This window comes from Lucilia cuprina, chromosome 5 (assembly GCF_022045245.1).
Source record: "Lucilia cuprina isolate Lc7/37 chromosome 5, ASM2204524v1, whole genome shotgun sequence".
NCBI lineage: Eukaryota > Metazoa > Arthropoda > Insecta > Diptera > Calliphoridae > Lucilia > Lucilia cuprina.
In genome coordinates, this window is record NC_060953.1 from 49,387,269 (window position 1) to 49,402,553 (window position 15,285).

At 25.5% G+C, this 15,285-nt stretch overlaps 1 protein-coding gene across 1 annotated transcript in view; it reads left to right on the top strand.

The window, feature by feature from the left end:
- Positions 1-962: 962 nt before the first annotated feature.
- LOC111689641 (GTP-binding protein Rhes) overlaps positions 963-15,285 on the top strand; it is a 157,111-nt gene continuing 142,788 nt past the window's right edge. The window contains exon 1 of the mRNA XM_046952105.1: positions 963-1,020. The gene's annotated coding sequence lies outside the window, so the exon portion shown is untranslated. The remainder of the gene's footprint in view (positions 1,021-15,285) is intronic.

Here is a 15,285-nt window from a genome sequence, read left to right on the forward strand (position 1 = left end):
TTCTTGATATAAGTTCCAAGAAATATATATTGACCACTTTTTTCTTAATGAGGAAAACTTGTCCTTCAAATCCTGCTGGAATAAAAAAAACACCCTGTAAAACCCAAAACTGTTTCTTTTCGGTTTAACTTTGAAGTGTATATTGTGGTTTATATTACAATTTACTTACTTTTTTCCTTTACCTTTGTAAAAAAAATTTCTTTAACATATAATTTTTCTCTGCTAATGTTGATTTTAGTTCTAATATTTATTTTCTATTACCTGTTTGGTTTTGTGTTACAGACAAAGTTTTAGAGTATACAAGTAAAATGTTATATCAAAAGAAAATATCTACATACATGTGCACTTTAATAAATATATTTGTATTTCCTCTTATTACATTATTTTACATATTAAATAAAGGCAAAGAAAGATATCACCTATAAATATAAAAGAATAAGTATGTGTAGTAAGTAGTTATAGAATGTCTGTATTAGTCACTTTAAGTTTCTTTTCTAAGTATTAATGCTCAGAGTTGAATGTTCAGTTAGCAGGTTTTTCTTACCTTTTTGTAAATGAATTTCCTTTAATGTTCATTTTTGTTATGTATAATCAAGCAATGACCATTCATTGTGGTTGTCAGGTATGGGTGATTTCATGAGAAATGTAATTTACTTGGGTATGATATGTTTTTATAGTATAAATAAAAAGTAGCTTACTGATGTAGACAGTTTTAAGTAAAGAACTCTCAAAGTTTTAACTGCAAATCCTATAATGTGAAATCTTAATATTTATGAAAAACAATGAATGTTTTAATATACATACATGGCGTATGAGTAATAATACGTATGAGCAATTTCCAATGACCGGCATATTTAGCCAGAATTTCTATTGTTCAACATTAAACTTATCAATAACATATTTTATAGAATATTAAGTTTTATACAATAGAAATCAAAGTTAAATGATTTTCTTTTGTTTTTCAGATTTACAACATATTTCATTGAACATGAAATTCTATGGACATACATACATATATTGGTAAGTTCATATGTAGTGTGGTAGGTAGCATTATTACATATTAAAAAAAATGTGCCATAAAAAGTGCTATTGTCCATTTTTATTTTAACCTCATTTTTATGATTGTTAAAGAGAAATTTTACAGGTGTCTATATGTTATTGTTAACAAAAATAGGGTGACACTAAATATCAAAAAAATAATTTCAGTTTTTATAAAGAAATACAATTGTTCCATTTTTTCGCATTTTTAAATATTATCCATTAAAAATTTTGGAAAATTAAATCAAAATTTAAACAAGTAAGAATGTATAGTCTAATATGTTAAAAATATGAATTACTTTTTAAAAAATAAAGCATTAATTCTCTTTTTAACTAAATTCTGCAATATTTTTACTTATTGTTGCCAAAAAAAAGAGATTTTTTACAAAAAGACTAATTTGAGGGCAAGAGGTGGTATGGCCTGTTCGGGAAATAAGGACATATTAATATTCGTAGACAAATTTATGTCTACTTCAAAGTTATCTAAGTAGATTGCAATCGTTTTATTAGTAAATTTAGATTTTCAAGTCATTTTCTAAAGGGAAGTTTGGCTAGGATCAAAGGATGTCCAATAATTACAAAAATTGGTAATTTCGCTTGAATTTCTATAAAAGTAAGTTTTGCCGATCTCTGTTGACATTATGGAACATTTAACGTAGTTATGAGCCCTACGGGGTACGGTTGTATCGAGGCTAGGCGACCATTTTCAATAGCATTCGTACTTGGATCATAAGATCACAATATATCTTGAAAATTGCAACCTGTAGCGTGCGCACAAGTTATGCATGCTCAGACAGACTGACGGACGGACATAGCTTAATCGACTCTAATAGCGATTCTGAGTTAATTGATATACTTTAATGTGGGTGTATGATCAATATTTGTGGGTGTTACAAACATCAGCACAAACGCATAATATCCTCGCCACTATAGTGGTGTATGGAATAAAAGAAAAAGAAAAATTCTATTGAAATATACATTTTCATAAAATTTTTTCTTAGAAGAGAACTTTTTTTGAAAATTGTTTATAAAAAATTGAATTAAAATAAACAAAAATTAAATTTAAAAAAAAAGAATTTATCCGAAAATAATGTACTAAAAGAGACATTTTCCAAAACTATTGTATAAAATGAGAAATTTTTCAAAAATGTTGTATAAAATGAGAAATTTTTGTTAAATAAAAGAATTTATCCGAAAATATTGTATTAAAAGAGACATTTTTCAAAAATGTTGTATAAAATGAGAAAATTTCCAAAAATCTTAGTAAAAAATTAATAATTTTTTATAAAAAGTTAACTTTTTTAAAAAAATTTTTAATGAAAAAAATTACAAAACTTCTGAAAACTTTTTCAAAAATTTTTTATAAAATAGAACTTTTCCGAAAATTTTCTATAAAAATATAACTTTTCCGAAAATTTTCTATAAAAATATAACTTTTCCGAAAATTTTCTATAAAAATATAAATTTTCCGAAAAATTTCTTTAAAAATATAAATTTTCCGAATAATTTCTATAAAAATATAAATTTTCCGAATAATTTCTATAAAAATATAAATTTTCCTAATAATTTCTATAAAAATATAAATTTTCCGAATAATTTCTATAAAAATATAAATTTTCCGAATTATTTCTATAAAAATATAAATTTTCCGAAAAATTTCTATAAAAATATAAATTTTCCGAAAAATTTCTATAAAAATATAAATTTTCCGAAAAATTTCTATAAAAATATAAATTTTCCGAAAATTTTCTATAAAAATATAATTTTTTCCGAAAGTTTTCTATAAAAATATAAATTTTCCAAAAACTTTCTATAAAAATATAAATTTTCCAAAAACTTTCTATAAAAATATAAATTTTCCAAAAATTTTCTATAAAAATATAAATTTTCCGAAAATTTTCTATAAAAATATAAATTTTCCGAAAAATTTTCTATAAAAATATAAATTTTCCGAAAAATTTTCTATAAAAATATAAATTTTCCGAAAAATTTTCTATAAAAATATAAATTTTCCGAAAAATTTTCTATAAAAGTATAAATTTTCCGAAAAATTTTCTATAAAAATATAAATTTTCCGAAAAATTTTCAATAAAAATATAAATTTTCCAAAAAATTTCTATAAAAATATAAATTTTCCAAAAAAATTCTATAAAATTATACATTTTCCGAAAATTTTATATAAAAATATAAATTTTCCGGAAATTTTCTATAAAAATATAAATTTTCCGGAAATTTTCTATAAAAATATAAATTTTCCGGAAATTTTCTATAAAAATATAAATTTTCCGAAAAATTTTCTATAAAAACATAAATTTTCCAAAAATTTATATAAAAAAATAAATTTCCAAAAAATTTGCTATAAAAAGAAAAATTTTCCAAACATATTGTATAAAAAAATTTAAATTTTCAAAATTGTTCTATAATTTTTATTTTATTTTTTATAAAAAGCGAAATTTTCCAAAAATTTTTTATAAAAATGAAAAAAATTGCAAAAATTCGCTATAAAGAAAGAAATTTCTCGAAAGTTTTCTTAAAAAGAAAAATATTCTATAAAAAGGAAAATTCCGGCAATTTTATAATTTTTAAAACATTTTTAAAAATGAAAATTTTCCAAAAAAATATTTGTAAGAGAATTTTTCAAAAATTATCTATAAAAACAGAAATATCGCGAAAATTTTCTTTAAAAAATTCCGAAAATTCTCTATAAAAATATATTTCCAAAAATAATTCTATAACAAAAAATTAAATTTTTCAAATTTTTAAAAAGGAACATTTTCCAAAACATTTCTGTAAAAAGAGAAGTTTTTTTTTTGTATAGAAAGAAAAATATTCTAAAAGATTTCTCAAAGATAATTGATTGAAAAAAAATAATGTTTTTCTTAGATTTTCTAAAGACAGAGAATGTTTCTATATAATTTTGATTTTCTTTAAATGGGTTTAACTTAATATACTCTTATATATGTTGTTAAATGTGTATGTGTGTATTTCATTAAACATGTATGTATTTGTGTATAAGTGCATAACATGAATGTTTAAGAAGCTGACCCTCTAGCTAGTAATGTTGTACTAAAAGTTAAAATGATATGCATACATACATATATGTATATAGCACATGAAATTCCTTTACACGCTATGTTGTTCAGAAATTTAAAGAAATAATATTACAGCTTTTAGCTGAATACTATAATAATATATTTAAACAATACATTCTTTTAAATATTTGCAACTGGAAAATATATTCTGATTAGAGTACAGAGATTCCCAATCATTTAATAAACTAATTTTCTTGATTATTTTTAAAAAGACATTATTTCTTTGCTTCAGTTTTTTTTGTATTTAAAGAATTTTGTGTCTATGTTCAGTTTGGGCTGAAAAATTCTCATGTTTAAGAATCACTGCTTCCTCACATATTCTAGAATTCATTATTAACTTTGCATATTGTAGATATAACAAATAATATGTATTGTTATACTATAAATGCACATGCTATTCCCATAAAATACATGGGTGTCAACAGTGAGTAACAAAATTTGTTCAAAGAATAAAATGAATGAAACAACTTGTAGTTTAATCCTTTTTCATTCATTTTGAATATAAATTTTTATATCCTTCACCACTTTAATGGGCAGGGTAATACGCATTTGTGGTGATATTTGTAACACCCTAGAATATTGATCCTACACCCACATTAAAGTATACCCATCGGCTCAGTATCTATGTCCGTCCGTTCGTTCGTTCGTGCGTCTGTCCGTCTGTGTGTCCATGTAATGATTGTGTGCACGCTACAGTTCGCAATTTTTAAGAGTATCATATGATCGACCATGCCCATCTATACTTGTTTCATTTTGTACACTTTTTTGCCTGCCACTGTACCTTATGGTTGTTTTCCATATTAGATGCTTAGTTAACTAAACAAATGCTCACTTGTTTGGTTTTTTTGAGGGTTACAATTTATTAGTGATAAATAGTAAGATAATAAAATAAAAACCAAGTACTGACTGAACACCAGCAGTTTAAATATTATTCAGTTGTAAAATAATTTCATGATTGATAATAAATTGACTGATTTGCATTTCTTAAGTATATTAAAAAGAATAGCGAAAGAAATTAATTATGATTGAATAGATTCTAATGAGAAAAATTAATGAATTCAACATAATGTAGATTATATTCTTAATAAGTTTGGGAAATAACATCAAAAAATTCCAATAAGAAGATTGAAACCAAAAAGGTTTAAAAAGTAAAAACTTATTAAAAGATAATTTAAAAAACATAAATTTTTAAAAAATTTTTTAAAGAGAAACATATTTAATATAGAATGAAAATTTAAAAACGTTTGTAATTTTTTTTCGAAAATGTTCTATAAAAGAGATATTTGTTCAAAAATGTTCTGCAAATGGAAGAAATTTCCAATAAGAAATAATAAGAATTTTTGAAAATTTTTCATGGAAAACAAGCAATTTTTAAACTTTTTCTAGAAAAAGGAAATTCAATTATAAAGTTTTCTATAAAACTGAAATATTGAGATTTATTTTCTCTAAAAATAAAAATTTTTAAATGCTTTCCTTAAAATATGAGATTTTCGATATTTTTGAACGAAATTCTTCAAAATTTTTTATTAAAAGATAAATTTTAATAAATTTTTGAATGAGATATTTTTTCAAAAATTGAGAATTAAAAAAGTACCGAAAATTTAATTTTTATAGGTTTTCACTTGCTCCTGGCTACACATGGTTAGTTTGATGTTTCTAGGTCAATATTATGGAAGATTAAGAAAGAACCATTTGAAGAACGAAAACAAATCTTACTTTCTCTCTTTCTCATACTTAAACTTTAGTTAGTTATTTGAAAGGAGGATGTACATATATCCGAAGAAATACACCTAGGCCTCTAGGTGCTCTTTTGTACTCTTTCTTTCGCTCGTAACACGTATAGAAAACAAACATAACCAGTCAGAGAGCAAATTGTTTACTCTTTGCCTTACTATGCTTTACATGCCTAGTTTTGAAGAACGTAAGGTAACAAAGAGTTCCTTTTTATAGGTTCTACCATACCTCGTGCTCTACAGGATTATTTTCAAGTTTCCATGTTCAATGTCATAGAAAATTTAAAAAGTACCTTTTGAAAAGCGAAAAAGTACCAAAAAACTTGTTTTATAGGTTTCCATTTATTTCGCGGCCTAAATGCATAATTTCATGTTTCAGATCAATTAAAACAAACGAAACATATTTCTATGCTTTGTTTTTATAAACAGCAACAAAATTTATTGTATTATTACGAGAGTTGTTGTTGTTTGTTTATAATTTTCTCGAATTTTTGTTCATATCTCCATTATTAATGGACCAATTTTGTGTAATAGAGTTATTGAAGATATCTAGGGTCTTCTGAGAATTGATTTCCACATATATAATCGAGATGGTATGTTACCTTGAAGTGCTGGTAATGGCAAATTTAGCATGGGGTCGGATGGCCAGTTGCCCGCATGGCTATGTTCTGTCTGAAACAGTTGATTGATGTTCTTTTGGAAATCATGTGGTGGCTTTAAACCCAAACTCGCGAGAAGAGTGAGTTGCTGCTAAAAGCCTATTGCACGTTAAAGACTATTTTTCGGGAGAAGTTCGGCTATGTTGCCCAATGACACCAGATACTCCACAGAGAAGTGACTGTGGTAATAAGCGTTGAGTTGGTGTTATGAAAGGGTATACGAATCCTGTCAGCTAATATACCAAGAATGACTGTATCGGATGTTGTTCTCTGTGAATGTGTGTCAGATGAATGAGAAAAGGTATCTTATACAAGTGATACCAGTGAATTTTCTTTTCTTGTCCAGTTTTCTGAGAAAAGATACTTCACAGAAGAGTGACGGGTCTTGGCAGCTCTTATAACTAGATTGAGTGTGTCGGATGAATAAGATGTGTGCAAGGTTGAATATTGATGAATGAAAGATAAGATACAAGTTATACCATTAAATTTTCCTTCCTTGTTCAGGTATGTTCAGGGAGAACTGTGTGAGTAAGAACAATGTCTTCGGCATATTTGATGGATTCTTACATCGGTCTACCAGTTACGACTGTAGTTGCCATTCCATCTGAGTGGTTCTTAACGGAAGCGATATTTTTGCTTCTCGGAAGTTAAGTAACGGGTCAACAATGGTCAGAGATTAGATAGCTGAAATACTTGAGCAACGTACACATATGCCGGGAATTCTATATACGGAAATTGCCACCGGCGTGTAAGAAGCACAATTAGGGTGGTGGTGAGCCGTCACAGAAGCTCACCCAGTGGTTGAAAAGGACCACCGTGAAATAAGGCCAACACTGCAGATGTCGAACACAGACAGACAGACGGACATGACTAAAACGACTCCGCTATCTATAAGGTTCCAGAATATACATGCATACCATAGAGTTGTATATAAACAAATTTTTAAAAAAATAAATAACAATTAAAAAAATTCAATATTTACAAGAAAATTTAAAACTCGTTATTATTTTATTTCAAACGATTTCCTTAAACTTATTTCATTTTTCTTTTGCTTTGAATTCCACCAAATATTTGAATAAAATTTTAAATATATACTGATCCTCCAAATAAATCTTTGTGACATATTGCTAGCCTAAAAAATAAAACGTCTCATATTGTTTAAATCCTTCGTATCACTATGTTAATTTTATCTTTTTAAAATTCAAAAAACAATGAAATATTTTGTTACTGAAACTGTAACAATCTGTTACAAGAAAATACTTAAATTAACAAATATTTTAAGCATTTTTTCTTAACATACACTTTCTATTATATAAAATTGTGTTCTTTTCGCTGGAAAAAATGGACAGAAAAAAGGAAAAACAACCAAATTGATGGCTTCGAGGTATTTGTATGTGGATTTGAATGTTGTTCATTTTCATGTAACGGAATTTAGCTATAGAACAAAAAAACCGAAAAAAATATATTGGGGGTAAGTGAAAGTTTTTGGTCACAATATATTTCATTTAAAAAAGCTTTTTAAAAAAATATTCCTATAAAAAAGGATTGTTAGAATTAAATTTGTTTCTTCCCTTATTAAAGACAGTAATTTATCTAGAAACCCAATATATTTAGTAACACTAGCGGTTTATAAGTGTCACTATGTAATGTCAGTGTGTTTGGGTATCTATGTTAGTTTGTCAGAACATTTGTAATTGTATTCCTTTCCGAGGGGGGTTTTAACATGTTAAAAGTTATCGTTTTGTAAACACCTCCATTTTTTTTTTGTTTCAGGCAAAATATGTACTACTACTCGCTTAAAAAATTTTACGACGAAAGAAATAATAAATACAAATTTTAACATTCTATTGAACTGAAACTTTTGCAATTGGTTTCAAGTGTTTTTTTTCTGCTGGCTTGCGGAATTTGTCGTTTTAAGGACATGAGTCAGTAGTAGTAGTAGTTGTAGGTGGTAACACATGTTTGAGGAGTGACTACTTACAACAGATTCAATTTTAATGTAAAACGTCAAATGATATTGATCGGTGGTTTTTATAACAATGTTCTTTTCATTGTTCATATCCTGTTTTGCAGCAAAAAACTTTAAGTTTAAACTTTTTAGAAGTTTTATGTGGGAATATAAGGTTTAATATGGCGATTTTTTAAGTTTTTAGGCAGTAATAAATAAGGAAAATTAGTTTTCATTGGGATAATTTTAAATCAATAATCAATCAACTAAAGACAGAGGGAAAATGCAGTAAAATTTTGCCAATATTTTCCTTAGAAAATTTTATCAAATTTTGAAAGTATTTTAACAACAATAGGAAATAAAAATATTTTGTCATATTTTGACTACATTTTCTATTTTCTTGTCATTTTGTCATATTTTGACTACATTTTCTATAGAAAATTTAATCATATTATGACTACATTTTCTATAGAAAATTTTGTCATATGTTTTGACTATATTTTCTATAGAAAATTTTATCATATTTTGACTACATATTTTCTATAGAAAATTTTGTCATATTTTGACTACATATTTTCTATAGAAAATTTTGTCATATTTTGACTACATATTTTCTATAGAAAATTTTGTCATATTTTGACTACATATTTTCTATAGAAAATTTTGTCATATTTTGAAAATTTTGTCATATTTTGACTAAAAGTTTTTAATTTTTTACTACATTTTCTATAGAAAATTTTTCACTTTTTGACTACATTTTCCATAGAAAATTTTTCACTTTAGAAAGTGTTAAGCTAAGTGCTTTTCCTATAGAAAGTTTTGAAAATTTTTGTTACTTCCCTAAAGAAAATTCAGACATTTTCAGAGACTATTATTCTCATAAATCTGACCATGTGCTGTTGTTCTTTGAATTTTTCTTTAAATCGAGAAATTCTGTTGCTGCGTTACCACAGTTCGGCTAACTTTAGTAAAATTTCATATTATTTTTCCGCTTATAAATTGATTTGTATTTATTTTAAAAATATTTACATTTTATTTATTTAAATATATTTTTATAGTTTGTTCTTTTTACATAAAAGCTAAATTGAATTTTATGTGTAAACGCAAAAAAGAAAGTATGAAAAATAACTCAACTTAACTATAAATAAAAATAAAAATAATAATAAAAATTCAATTTCCTTTTCGAGAGAGAAAAGAGAAAAAAAAACGAAAAATTTATTTGAAATCAATTTCTAACTATTTTCGTATAACAAAACTTTTTATATAACATACCCAGTAAACAATTTAATAAAGGTTTTAAAAAATGAGCATATTTTTTTGAATATTCGTTTAATTTGCAATATGTTTTATAATGTTTTTAAAGGTTTTTAATCATTCTTGTTCAAATCTTATTGTTTGTTGGGCATTTATGATGTAGTCGTACGTGTTTAAAGAGTTGGTTCGGTTGATTTATTTGTTAAAATCAATCATGCTTCAATCTCTACTTTGCAGAGGAAAAGAAATATTGTTTACAAAAACGAAATATTTATAAAACAAACATAAATTAAGAGTATTAATTTATTTTAAACATTAATAGTTTTTCTTTTGTGCCAACTAAATAAATTAAATAGTAAAAATTTTTATTAAAGGATTTCATTTACGTTTCTTAATTAATATTTCCCGTAGTTAAATTCTGAAGTGCCAAGACAAATTACTTGGGTTTTATTCTTTCCTTTTGTCATAAACAAAAGCTCTAATTGGAATTTTCTTATATCCTCTTTGGCAAGTCATGAAATATTTTCAACATAAATTACCCCCAAAACTGATACATACATTAAAACTGACCTCTTGCACTTTAAAAATATAATTCAAGTGGAAGACGAGAGCAAAGTAAAGAATATAATAATTGGTTTAAGTTGATAAGAAGATTCTTGAGCACTTTATTTCGTGGATTATTGTGGTATAGGGTAAGTTTGTTTTACTACTTGGTACGTTTTCCTACAAGATTTTTTCCTCTTTTTTGTTTATATTAAATTTTTATATCCTTCATCTTCCTGAAAAGGGTATATATATTTTTTTTTTTACATTCTGTTTGTAATTTATTCAATATCATTTCCCGATCCTAGAAAGTTTTTATATTCCGAGACCTTATTGAGTGGAGTCTATTAAGTTATGTCCTGTTGTCTGTCTGCTGAAAACAATTTTCTGAAGACCATTGATATCTTTGGGTCCAAATATTAAATAATTCTGTCGGACATTCTTTAGAAAAGTTTTTTATTTAAAAAAATATCCAAAACAACTTCTGAAAATTTCATCAAAAATTTAGTATTTTGATTACATATTCTATAAAAATCTTTGACATATCCAAAATTTTCTACGGATTTATTTTGTCATATTTTGACTACATTTTCTATAGAAAATTTTGTCATATATTTTGACTACATTTTCTATAGAAAATTTTTTCATATATTTTTACTACATTTTCTATAGAAAATTTTGTCATATATTTTGAATACATTTTCTATAGAAAATTTTGTCATATTTTGACTAGATATTTTCTATAGAAAATTTTGTCATATATTTTGACTACATTTTCTATAGAAAATTTTGTCATATATTTTGACTACATTTTCTAAAGAAAATTTTGTCATATATTTTTATATAAAATTTTGTTATATTTTGACTACATTTTCTAAAGAAAATTTTGTCATATATTTTTAATACATTTTCTATAGAAAATTTTGTCATATTTTCACTACATATTTTCTATAGAAAATTTTGTCATATTTTGACTACATATTTTCTATAGAAAATTTTGTCATATTTTGACTACATATTTTCTATAGAAAATTTTGTCATATTTTGACTACATAATTTCTTAAATTGTTTTATTTAAAGAAATAAAAAACAAAATATATAAATAAAGGATATAATTTTCTTAAATTGTTTTATTTAAAGAAATAAAAAACAAAATATAAAAAAATATAAAAAATGCAACTACAATCTTTAGTTAAAAGTGTTTATTTGTTATATAATTATAAACTAAGATAGGTGAAATTGCAGTTTGTTAATATTTCCCCTGAATATCTGTCTGCACGTTAGAAAATATTAATTAAAAAATATTTGCAAAATAAATAAAAAAATATTATACTCGTTGCGAGTATAATAACAATTTCGTAATTCTCTAGCACGTAGTTGTTAATAACATTTAGATATTTATGTCATGTCGTGTCACAGATACAATTTTAATTTTTTTTTTTTTTTTACAAATAAAAACTTTTTTTTTCGCCCTCAAACAACTTTTATTTATTTTAAACGAATTATGACTCATGTACGTCATGTAATGTAAGTGCAAACTACGTATCTACTTTACAGATGACAATGATGGCTATGACGATGCTAATGATAATGTTGATAGTGATTTGTGCTTTTTTTTTTCTACATTTATTTTATATATAGAGGGAGATAATAATAATAAAATTATTATTTTTATTACAATTTTTCAACATTAAATAGGTATTCTTAGACTGTCTGTTTTGCAAGTATATCAAATAAAATGTAATAAATTATGACTATAAATACATTTAAACCATACAAATGTTTAGTTGTTGATATAGTTACTTACACAGTTATGTTTATAAGTACCTATGAGTGTTAGAAAAAAAAGAACATCAACTTCATATTGAATAAAAGCCTCAAGTACTTTTTAAGTAACATTTGTAAATGTTCCTATTAAAACATTGATATATAGTTATAAGTAATATACATATATATGTTTTTTGTACAATAGTAGAGGGCAAGTAAGCTCTTATTTGACTCCCTTACGTAAAACTAGATTGACAGGGCATCTAGAAAAAACAGGACATGAACAAAAAAATGGCCACGACATCGCTAACTGGAGTTCTAGTTCAGTTCTAGTTCAGTTCTAGTTCAGTTCTAGTTCAGTTCTAGTTCAGTTCTAGTTCAGTTCTAGTTCAGTTCTAGTTCAGTTCTAGTTCAGTTCTAGTTCAGTTCTAGTTCAGTTCTAGTTCAGTTCTAGTTCAGTTCTAGTTCAGTTCTAGTTCAGTTCTAGTTCAGTTCTAGTTCAGTTCTAGTTCAGTTCTAGTTCAGTTCTAGTTCAGTTCTAGTTCAGTTCTAGTTTCAGTTCTAGTTCAGTTCTAGTTCGTTCTAGTTCAGTTCTAGTTCAGTTCTAGTTCAGTTCTAGTTCAGTTCTAGTTCCGTTCTAGTTCAGTTCTAGTTCAGTTCTAGTTCAGTTCTAGTTCAGTTCTAGTTCAGTTCTAGTTCAGTTCTAGTTCAGTTCTAGTTCAGTTCTAGTTCAGTTCTAGTTCAGTTCTATTTCTGTTCAAGTGCTGTTCTAGTTCTGTTCTATTTCTGCTCTAGTTCTGTTCTAGTTAATTTCAATTAAAATTTAATTTAATTCATTGATTTCTACTACCCAACATAACAAATCCCTTATTAAAATGGACCCAACATCACTCATAATTGAACCTACAAAATAATCACTTATGCCATATGGTTCCTCTCCATAACAGTGCTAATGAATATTATCAGGAAACATAAGATAAATTTTCCATATTTTAAAATACCGATATATTAATTTATCAACTTATACATACATGAGTAAAAAAAAAGTGCGTATGAGAGTATCCTAATAATACGTCCTACTTAAAAACAAGATACTTACACTTACAATAGATAACTCATACTCGCAAACATTCTTTATGAAAAACAGGATACTCCTCATTCATTATTGGTCTCAGAAATACATACACACACACTTACACTTATGGATATTTACAGTGTTTAGTAACCAACTTGTATGTTAGAATATGTTGTTTTGTTAAATAATCATCATGTCATAAATACTTTGCATTGAAAATTTGTGTTTAAAGAATTAAAAAAGACACAAACACATCTAATTACTTATTACAGGATAATGACAGCAACAATAAAATTTAATAAATAACCAATTTTAGAACTGAACTAGAACTGAAGAGAACTAGAAGTGAACTAAAACTGAACTGAAACTAGTACTGAACTAGAACTGAAATAGAACTGAACTAGAACCTGAACTAGAACTGAACTAGAACTGAACTAGAACTGAACTAGAACTGAACTAGACTGAACTAGAACTGAACTAGAAACTCAACTAGAACTGAACTAGAACTGAACTAGAACTGAACTAGAACTGAACTAGAACTGAACTAGAACTGAACTAGAACTGAACTAGAACTGAACTAGAACTGAACTAGAACTGAACTAGAACCTGAACTAGAAATGAACTAGAACTGAACTAGAACTGAACTAGAACTGAACTAGAACTGCTGAACTAGAACTGAACTAGAACTGAACTAGAACTGAACTAGAACTGTACTGGAACTGAACTAGAACTGGAATTAAATGAAAATTATTCAAAAATTCTCTTCAAATTATAAACTTATACATTGCAACCATTTAATTAAATTTTTCTGTTACATCCATCAAATTATTTATTCCATCATCTTAACAAATATCTTTTTTTTATTCGAAATACGAAAATACAGTGTCAAAACTTTTTTAGTTTTTGTTAAGAATATACACTTGGGATAATTGGAATGCCCGAAGAATAGTTTTAGTTGTTGCAAGATTTAGGTATTAAAAATATAGAAACTTGTTTCTTTGCAAAAACCCCTTATCACTACAATACTTGCATATTAATTTATAAGTTGGAATATGCATAATGCATTTTACATTTTTTACAACAAACCTAAAAGAACACTTTACAATGAACAAAATTACAATGTAGCTTTCTTAAAAGAGTATAAATTTTACAGTATTTCGTGTTTGAGCGTATCTATGTTAATTTAATTTAACATGACTCTCTTTACATGCTAACAGAATTATGTTAAGATTTTTTTCTATTTAGTTGTGTATCCTGAAGGAATTTCTAACACCACAATTATCAGTTTATTGAATTTCTTATGAGTAAACGGTTGCTCGAATCGGAGTTACGCTATACGTTTAAACGTGTTATAACAAAATAAATCGTTTGCCGTTATCATTTTTCGTAGAGAGTAAAAAGTGTAATAATATTATGGAGCGTATACTTAATGTGTTTACAGAAAAAATTTTATGAATTAAATATTAAGTTACGCCTTCTAGTGAAAAGAAATATATACAAAAATAACAACAAATCTTCATTTAATTTGAATAAAAAGAAATTAAAAAAACTATTTTTAATTAAATATAAATGAAATAAAATTCCTTATTAAATTTACCAAAAAAAGTAAAGTGTCATTTGTGGAAAAAATTTTATTAAAATTTAGTGTTTATACGAATTTACATAATAAATAAATTCAGAATATAGTTTTTTTCAAACAACCAAAAATATATTGAAATCTAATACTATGTAAGTTTCTTCTTGTTATTAATATCTATATTACAATAGTATTTTCTAATTTAGCACGTGACTATTATTAAATATAAATATGTGTATAAAAATGTCTTTCATTGTTGTTTTCTTATACAACTCTACTTTATTTCATTGACTTTTACACTTGTTATCAACTTTGGTTAGCACAGAGTGAGCAATGACACTTTGGCGTACAAAAAACATGAATGTCATTACAATTGAAGATGTTGTCAGTTGTCTCTGTCTGCTTGTTATTGTTTTCCAAGAAGTTGTTATGTGAAAAAGTAGGAAAACCCTTTGTTAACAATTATAGCAGGTGGTATTTTTGTAATAAAAAGGTCATTTCCTGTTTAGTTAAATTATAATAAAAATGAATTTAGAATTTTTGAAAAGTAAAAAATATAAGTTTTTTAAAAGGAGAGTTTTTTTTTTGCAATATTAACCT